This window comes from Sinocyclocheilus rhinocerous, unplaced genomic scaffold (assembly GCF_001515625.1).
Source record: "Sinocyclocheilus rhinocerous isolate Xijiao unplaced genomic scaffold, SAMN03320098_v1.1 scaffold2503, whole genome shotgun sequence".
NCBI lineage: Eukaryota > Metazoa > Chordata > Actinopteri > Cypriniformes > Cyprinidae > Sinocyclocheilus > Sinocyclocheilus rhinocerous.
Genome location: NW_015664703.1, coordinates 56,462 through 64,788, shown reverse-complemented (window position 1 = coordinate 64,788; position 8,327 = coordinate 56,462). Strand labels below are relative to the sequence as shown.

Sequence of the window (8,327 nt, the reverse complement as noted above, 5' to 3'; positions counted from 1 at the left end):
AGTCAAATGCACAGATTGAAGTGGAAACCGGATGAGGGGTGACAATAATGAATGGGTCCAACTTTGCCAAATTGTGGGAAACAGATAAAATTCCTAAATTAAAGACTTGTTCTTTGAATTTAAAGACTTACACTGGCCAAGTTCTAACCGTGTTGGGTTCTGCACAAGTAGAAGTCCGATACAAAGGCACAGTGAAGGAGTTACCGGTAGTGGTAGTACCCGGAACAGGACCCAATTTATTGGGCAGAGGATGGATTAAGGAATTGGGGATGGAATGGGAGGCCCTACATAGGATGCAAGGGGTGAACAATTTAACTTTGCCTGAAGTCCTTAGCCAACATGAAGAATTGTTTAAAGAGGAGTTGGGGGAATTGAAGGGTCCACCAGCGAAGATTTATGTAGATAAGGAAGCGGTCCCAAGGTTTTTCAAAGCCCGACCGGTCCCTTATGCAATGAAGGCAAAGGTTGAAGTTGAAATAGAACGCCTGTTAAGAGAACACATCATAGAACCTGTTAAACACTCTGAATGGGCTGCACCTGTAGTACCTGTTTTAAAGTCTGATAATACCATACGTCTATGTGGGGACTATAAGCTAACGGTAAACAGAGTTTCAAAGTTGGAACAGTACCCCATTCCTCGGATAGAGGATTTGTTTGCAACTTTGTCGGGGGGACAGAAGTTCACAAAATTGGATATGAGCCATGCTTATCATCAGATTGCATTAGATGCAGAGTCCAGGAAATATGTCACAGTGAATACCCACAAAGGCCTATTTACTTATCGTGTTTTACCTTTTGGAGTCTCTTCTAGCCCCGCCATCTTCCAACGGACCATTGAGGGGGTACTGCAAGGTCTTCCACATGTGGCAGTTTTCCTTGATGATATCCTGGTAACCGGTCGTAATGATGAAGAGCATCTCCAAACTCTTGCTAGAGTATTGGATAGATTGCAGGAAGCAGGACTGCAGTTGAAACGGAGTAAATGTACCTTCATGGAAAAAGAGGTAATGTTCTTAGGTCATAAAGTGGATGAGACAGGCCTCCATCCTGCACCAGAAAAGGTGACCGCTATTCAAAATGCTCCCTCACCAAAGAATGTGACAGAATTGAAGGCTTATTTAGGACTTTTAAATTATTACAATAAGTTCTTGCCCAACCTGTCTACTGTTTTAGCCCCTGTGCACAAGTTGCTGCGAAAAGAGGTAAAATGGAACTGGGCTGGGGAACAAGAGGCTGCTTTTGCTCAGTCTAAAAAAATGATTCACAACGGACAAGTTCTGGTCCATTATGACCTCCAGAAGGATGTGATTTTATCATGTGATGCTTCTCCTTATGGCTTAGGTGCAGTTCTTTCGCATAAGATGCCTGATGGAAATGAAAGACCCATAGGATTTATGTCACGAACATTGAATCAAGCTGAGCGGAATTATTCGCAGTTGGACAAAGAAGGGTTGGCTGTAATGTTTGGCTTACAGCGCTTCCATAAGTATTTGTATGGTCGAAAATTTACAATCGTTACGGACCATAAACCCTTGTTGTCTTTATTTAACGAGTTAAAAGCTGTTCCCCAAATGTCCTCTCCTAGAATCCAGCGATGGGCTGTGACCCTGAGAGCATACGAATACAACATCATCTACAAGGCTGGCAAAGATCATGGCAACGCAGACGCTCTAAGTCGGCTACCGTTGCCAATGGAATCTTCCACCGATCAGGAGGAAAGAGTTCTAATGCTGGAGAATGCTGATATCACCCTGATTACAGCAGAACAGGTGAGGGAGTGGACAAGAAAAGATCCAGTATTATCTCGGGTAAGAGAAACCGTGCAACGCGGATGTTTGCATGAATTAACAGGGACGGAGTTTGACCCATTCACATTAAGGAAAGATGAATTAAGCGTACAGGATGGTTGTGTGCTTTGGGGGGCCCGAGTAATCATTCCCAGTGTGGGTAGACAAGACGTTCTTGAACAGTTGCATCAGTGTCATCCAGGGGTGTCTAGGATGAAAGCTTTGGCCAGAAGTTATGTGTGGTGGCCCAAGTTAGATCAGGATGTGGAAAGGCTGGTTAAAACCTGTTGTACGTGCCAAGAGCATAGGAATGTTCCAGCTGTTGCCCCACTGCATCCTTGGAATTGGCCGGACAAACCATGGCAACGTTTGCATGTGGATTATGCAGGACCGTTCATGGGAAAAATGTTCTTTGTTTTGATTGATGCACATTCAAAATGGATGGACGTGTATCCAGTGAATTCAGCCACATCTGCCTCCACTATTGAATGTTTGCGGAAGAGCTTCAGTAACCATGGATTACCTGAACTGATTGTATCAGATAATGGTACTTGCTTCATTAGTGCCGAATTCAAAGAGTTCCTTCATAAAAATGGAGTACGGCATGTTACTTCTGCACCTTACCATGCTTCTAGTAATGGTTTAGTGGAACAGGCTGTCCAAATTGTTAAAACCATGCTAAAAAAAAAAGTGTTGATGGAACAATAGCAACTAAATTGTCTCGAGTTTTACTCAGTTACAGGATCACTTCCCAGACCACCACAGGCCTCTCTCCAACGGAAATGTTGTATGGACGGAAATTACGCTGTTCAATGGACTTTATACATCCTGATTTGACAAGGAAGATTCATGAACAACAACAAAAGCAAAAAATCTATCATGATAAAAAGGCCCGTGAACGGAGTTTTTGTTTTGGAGATCCAGTACTTACTCGGAACTTTATTTATGGACCGAATTGGATTCCGGGGCATATAGCGACTGTGACTGGACCACTTTCTTATAAAGTAATGCTGGGCGATGGGCAAATGGTTCGATGGCATGTGGATCAAATTCATGCCCGACAGAAATTGCTTGTAAACACTTCAGAAGAGGGAATAGACTGTAAATTCCGTGATTTCGACATTCCTGAAAACTCAACACCTGCAGTTGCTAAAGAGACTGAGGGAACAGGGACTGTGGAAATTTCTAGTAAAGCTAATCCCTCTGAAGTATCTGGGGATTCCTCTCAACATTCAGAAATAATCACTGAAATGAACAAGCCTGCTAGTCCTGTTGTAATTATGAGACAGTTACAAAGAACCAGGAAGTTTTATTGTATTGTATTGTAGTTATATGTTTGTGGAGAGAAATAGCATTGTGATTATTATGTAAGCTTGGGGGGAAAGGGATGTTGTAGAGTGACAATGAAGTGTCAGTTGTTGTTGTAGCGGACCCCGTCCGAATGATGGCCGAAACTTTACTGATGATTTTAAGTTTTATTACTTGTCCGTTTAGTCAAGAAATCACTGTAAGAGCTGAATGAAGCGATACAAAAATGTGCATTAACATTAGACATATTCAGCGATTTTCACAAATACTTGTTTTAACTAACAGTATACAAATACACAAACCTTATGCCTTTCGGGGGGTGTTGAATAAACTTATAAACAGTCCTTTCGTGCACGAGTTCTGTTAAGCCGTCATGAAGCGTTCGCTCTCCATACCATTTCTCATTACTCTCTGAGCAGTGAAAAGCAGATTCCGTTTCAAAATGAAAGTCCCCCATAAACAACGGAAATAATGCGATCCTTAGACAATTTTTAACATACAAAATATATCAAAGGCAACACAAAACAAATAGAGAAATTAAGGATAACTCTTATTAAAGTCTGTTACACTCCCACCAAATTATCAATGTTTCTCAAACATGACTAATTTTCACTTATAACATTTGTGTGTATGTAAAGTGCAATAAAGTCCTTTTGAAGATGTATTTACTCCGCTTCCAACAACAAGACCAACTTCTGAGCAGGCCTTTCTACTATTGGGATTTTATGAATCCGTTCTCCTTTCTTGTTTAGTCTTTTGTCACCAAGTGCTATTCCTTCAGCAGATCTTCTCAGCCTTCTGCAAGTTACACAGTTGCGAATGTAAGATGTGACAGCTCTATTTATTCCCGGTATCCAATAGCCACACAATCTGATTTCATTAACTGTGAAACCTTTACCTCGATGCTTTACACTTTCATGACAGTGTGCAATTATTAGCTTTGTTACATGATGCTCTTTAGGAAGGATCAGTGGATGCTTAAATGAATGAGTGTATGATGAGTGACTTAGTCTACCTCCCACCTTGATCATACCATCCTTGTCTATGAAGGCATCCAAGTGATGAAGTTTACTATGAGACTAATTTTCACTTATAACATTTGTGTGTATGTAAAGTGCAATAAAGTCCTTTTGAAGATGCATTTACTCCGCTTCCAACAACAAGACCAACTTCTGAGCTGGCCTTTCTACTATTGAGATTTTATGAATCTGTTCTCCTTTCTTGTTTAGTCTTTTGTCACCAAGTGCTACTTTGGCCTTTCTTACCAGTCCATCTGGGCTCAGAACAGTCTCTATAATCCTTCCTAGTCTCCATTCACTCCTTGGTAATGTTTCATCGATGTCCATGACCACGTCACCAATTTGAAAGTTCCTTTTTGGAGCATGCCAGCATTGTCGAGCAGCAATGTTGCTAAGATACTCTTTTTTTCCATCTGCTCCAAAACTGTTCAGTAAGGTACTGCACACGTCTCCATCTCTTTTTCGTATACACATCCTCTCTTATGAACTTTCCAGGTGGAGGTAGGGCTGTGGTGGATTTCATGGTAATCAGATGATTAGGTGTGAGCGGTTCTAAGCTCATGGGGTCATTCAGGTTGTCAACTGTAAGGGGGCGACTATTGACTACTGCCATGGCTTCGTAAAACAAGGTGCGCAATGAAGCATCATTAAGCCTGCCTGATGAAAGGGCGACGGTAGCACTAAGAATGCTCCATACAGTTTTGATTTGCCGCTCCCATACACCCCCTGCATTTCAAACATTTAGCATCCTCTTGTTCACTTACAGAAGCCGGTAAATTAGTTTTATCCTTCTTAATCCATCTCAGAAGGCGCACGATGGCTTTGATAGTTTTAGACCAAGACGAGAACTTGGACAAATGGTCTACAAGATCTTTACTTTCCGTGGTCTTTGTTTGCAATGTCTGAATTTTCTTTACTTCTGGGTCTCCTACAGGGAGATCCGTAATCAGATGATTAGGTGTGAGCGGTTCTAAGCTCTTGGGGTCATTCAGGTTGTCAACTGTAAGGGGGCGACTATTGACTACTGCCATGGCTTCGTAAAACAAGGTGTGCAACGAAGCATCATTAAGCCTGCCTGATGAAAGGGCGACGGTAGCACTAAGAATGCTCCGTACAGTTTTGATTTGCCGCTCCCATACACCCCCTGCATGGCTGGAATGAGGTGCATTCAGAACAAAGTCACACTGTTTATCTGCCAGAAAAGTAGTGAGCCTTTCTGGATCAAGTTCCTGCAGTGCTGAGTTCAGTTCGTTCTTGGCGCCTAAGAAATTGGTACCTTGGTCACATCTTATTTGTCGTACTGTACCTCGAATTGCAATAAAGCACCTTAGACTGTTAATAAACGCATCTGTGGACATATCTTCTAACATTTCTATATGAATAGCTCTTGAACACAGGCATGTTAGAAGCAGACCGTATCTTTTGTGATGTTTTCTTCCTTCTTTCGTTATGAAAGGACCAAAGCAGTCCATACCGCAATACATAAAAAATATATGGAGGCAACAGTTGATAGTATGCCACGGCGTGTTGTAGGTTGACCTTTTAGTGGGATATGAAATTTAAAGCTATCACTCTGTATGTTCCAATGAATACACAAAGCTCTCTCAAGCGGCATGTCCATGTAGGTGAGATCTTTTGTTTCAAAGTTTACAGCACGTTCTGATGCTGGTATACTCTGCAAAACAGTGCTGTCATTTGATACGAACTTATGAAGTCGAAGACCCCCCTTTGCACACAGCTCCCGTGCTTCTTTTGTCAACTGAATGGCCTTTTCTACTGTCTCTGCACTTGTAACTCCATCATCGACATAAAAATCTCTCGTGATGAACTGAGCGCCTAATGCCTGTGATTGACTGTACTCATTGACTAGATATCTTAATCCATAGTTTGCGCAACCGGGCGAAGACACTGCACCGAATAGATGCACTTTCATTCGATAATCTTGAAGCACTGAATTTGTGTCCCCATCTTTCCACCATAAAAAGCGTAGATAATCACGATCCTTTTTTTGGACGTGGAACTGGTGGAACATTTTCTCAATGTCACAAGTTACTGCTATAGGATGCCTTCTGAACCTTACAATGACTCCTGTTAGATTATTTATCATGTCTGGTCCTGTTAACAAATGTTCATTGATGAATGGTATCTCCTTTGTGGCTATTCTGTGACAAAGACTGAAACCTATTGCTTCATTGATACTTGGTGCGGAGCAGCCCACAATACTCCTAAGCTTGTCCCAAGCGTCTTTGTAGGCTTCTTCATCATTTCGATAAAAAGTGCCCTCAAGATATTTGTGTGCTGAGCCACTCACATATTTTTTTAAATAATAGAGTTTATCAGCTACTGAGATGCCCTTTCTATCTATTAATGACATAAATGATGCCTTCCAGTCTACAAACTGAATAGGGTCTCCGTTGAACGCTGTAGGCTCAGGTACGGGTAACCTGTTTATGGCTATGCTGTCCTGAACTGCTTGAGCAAGGTGAGACACTTCACTGAGGGATGTTGGCTGGACAACATTGCAATGCTGATGTATCATTTCGTTTCTCTGTCCTTGATGATCATTCTGTATTGACAGACTTCTTGTCTCTTGTTTTATTTCTTCATCATAGGATTTTATTCTGGCTCGAGCAACCTCTATATCCTTTTCTACCTGCAGCCGTTCTAATTCAAACTTTTGAGTTTCTAGCTCTCTTCTGAGTTGCTCTTCTAAGGTTCTTATTTTTTCCTTTTGTTGCCTTTCTGTTTGCATCATCTTGTATTCAGCCTCTTTTGCAGCCAGCTCTGCCGCAGCATGTGCGTGTTTGCTTGCAGTACAAGAGGATCCAGAATGGCTGCTAACACGCATTTTTGAAGCACTGGAACCATATATAGAGCGAGCATAACTATGTGCTAAAAGTTCACGTAGCCGTCCCCTTTCTCTTTCTGCATCAAAATCTACAGTTGCCATTCTTTCAAGCACTATTTTGACAATATCATTGGTCACAGCTTCACATGCATCAATTTTACGTCTTAAATCCGCAGCAGGTGTAACATATTCCCTTATGTCACTGAAGAGTTTCAGAATACAATTCTTTTTGTCCTCAAGAGAGTCAGCAATTTCAGCCAGCTCTTTATCAGTTATGTCTGTTTTTAAGTTCTGTTTTGCTTTACGAGCTTCTAACTTCCATTGCTCATACAAAGTGGTTAACCTTTTTTCTTTCTTACAACATTCATCTTTCTGATAAGCAAGCATTCTCTCCGTGGGCATATGTGGACGTTCTGAGCGTCGAGGGAGATCTGCTCTATCTTGCACATGACACTGAAGTTCTGAAGTATTTTTATCTTTAAATTTAACTGCTCCTTCTATATCCTTTTCACCTTCCAGGACAGGCTAATGCTGTTGTTATTTGCTTAAAAAGCAGCAGAGAAGAACTTAGTGCGTGTGTAAATTGACTCCACCTGTGATGTGATTGAGTGTACTGCTGGTTGATGTATTCCGTTGAGTAAATGCAATCTTGAACAGATCTCATGCCTCCTCAAGTTATTACGGCATATGCCTGCAAATACGGGACAAACTGATTCCTTAAATACGGGACGATTCCGTATTATACGGAACGGTTGGCAACCATTCATAAAATGCAAGAGAATTGACTCGGGGGGCTCCCTACTGTTCGGGGCCCTGGGCTGCAGCCCATGTTGCCGATTAGGATAACGCGGCCCTGCACGGACCGTACACAGACCATTTCCGTTTCATGTTTTAATTATAATTAAAACCATATTCGATTACTGCGATTTAAACAACTCAGGATGTATAAATACTGTCCAGCATAAAGCAAAGTTTTAAGTAACAGTATCACTTGCGCACAGCACGCAGAGTAGGCTATTATTTTGTGTGAAAACATGGCAGAAAGTTTTAAAAGAGGGCGAAGGGAATTATACAAATGAAAAAAAAGAATTAATAAATTACATGAATGTACCTCTGAAGGTTCTGATTGTCTTCAGAAAAGATTCGATGGCATTTTGTTTTCATCTTCGTTCCATGTAATACCTAATAAAGAAGTCGCAATGCTTTTTCCACGGAGGTTACAGGGAAACAGCTCTAATTCAGCTGTTCCATCAGCGCCACCTAATGTCAGAGAGTGGATTTACAGAGAGTTACATTTACATTCAGCCTATGTGCAGTTTTGTCTGGCCAAAAAACGGACCGAATTTGCATGCCTTGCTGTAAATT

At 41.5% G+C, this 8,327-nt stretch overlaps 1 pseudogene; it reads left to right on the top strand.

Annotated features, from left to right (window-relative positions):
* The window catches only part of LOC107730405 (uncharacterized protein K02A2.6-like), an 11,921-nt pseudogene extending 7,519 nt beyond the window's left edge, over positions 1 to 4,402 (top strand).
* Positions 4,403 to 8,327: the final 3,925 nt, after the last annotated feature.